Here is a 1,579-nt window from a genome sequence, read left to right on the forward strand (position 1 = left end):
CCAATCAGTGTTCGAGTTCCCCGTTCTTTCCTTTTCTGGATGATGTTGTACAAGTGTGGTTAAGGGCGGTCTCTCAGCTATCGAGGAAAGCTGTTACAATTGTTTCATTCATAAAAACATGGGGGAGGTCCGGCACCGGTTTCGAGTGTCTGCTTGTGTTTACTATAAGGCGCTTGTGTTTACTATAAGGTAGAAAAGACTAAAATGCAGCTAACCGTTTAAAAATTACACTACCCCCTACACCACCGTAAAGTCTTTGCTTCCTGTCCATATTAGCCAACTCCTGCCTCATCCTATTGTAGTCTCCTTTGTTTAAGCACAGGATCTTGGGATTGGATTTAATCTTCCCGCTTTCCATTTGTGTTCTAAATTCAACCAGACTTCTCAGGTCTTTTATCAGATTACGAGGTGAGGCGGTGTTTTGCGTTTCATTGTCAAAGACCTAGGCTTTGTAGTAAAGTATAGGATAGATATTCCCAACAGAGTATTCTGGACGCTGTGAATGTCCTACGCAGTCGAACACCATAAATCACTGTGTCCCCTCAGTTTAAAATTGCAAAATCATTATCTCCTACTCGCTTCCTCACTATCTAAATTTGGAACGCTAATCCACCTGAGTATCCTGCATTTTCTGAAGGTGGTGATTTTTGGATTCAGCTTTCCAGTTATTACCGTAAGAAGATAAGCACTGGGCACAGGAGGGGCAATGCAGCCCTTCGAACCAGCCCCACCATTTAATACAATGATGACTGAGCTCACCTCGCTCTCAGCTGGATTTTCCCGCCTGCGCTCTCTCACCCTTCAACTCATTGCAAATTAAACATCTGTATCTTTTCATTAAGTTTGCTCATTGCCCTGGCATCCATTGCATTTTGAATAGGGAATTCCACAGATTCAGAACACATTGAGATAGGTACATTCTTCTTCATGAGAATAGAATAGAGTCCCTATAGTGCAGAAACAGGTTGTTCATCCATCGAGTCCACACCAACCCTATAGTGAGCATTCCATTTAGACCCATCCATTCCCTGTAACCCTGCATTTCCTGTTGTTAAATGTCTAACTGGCACATGCGTGGACCCTGTGGGCAATTTAGCATGGCCAATCCATCAAACCTGCACATCTTTGGACTGTGGAAAGACACCGGAGCACCCAGAGGAAACCCACACAGCCAGAGGGAGAATGTGTAAACTCCACACAGTCGCCGAAGGCTGGAATCAAACCCTGCTCTCTGACGCTGTGAGGCAGCAGTGCTAGTCACTGAGCCACCTCTCTTAAAATTTGCTGCCCCTTATTAACCTCCCCACCCCGCAATTGGCTGAATGTATATTCCTGACGTCATAACTTGGGTTGTCTGAGCAGATGTCTCAGTAAAGCCCAGTGACAGCCCACATGTCCTGTGTGTCTGAATGGGGATCTAACACCCTCCAGCCCACAATTTTCATTCACTTTCCAAAAGCTTCATGGGGACAACAACTCCCACAATCCCTGAGGCAGGGACCACACGTGTGGGGAAACCCGGCATTGTACATGTATGGAATGTGGGCGTGTTTTGGAGCATTTGTTTTGGGTAACTAGC

The sequence above is a fragment of the Chiloscyllium plagiosum genome, unplaced genomic scaffold (assembly GCF_004010195.1).
Source record: "Chiloscyllium plagiosum isolate BGI_BamShark_2017 unplaced genomic scaffold, ASM401019v2 scaf_44470, whole genome shotgun sequence".
NCBI lineage: Eukaryota > Metazoa > Chordata > Chondrichthyes > Orectolobiformes > Hemiscylliidae > Chiloscyllium > Chiloscyllium plagiosum.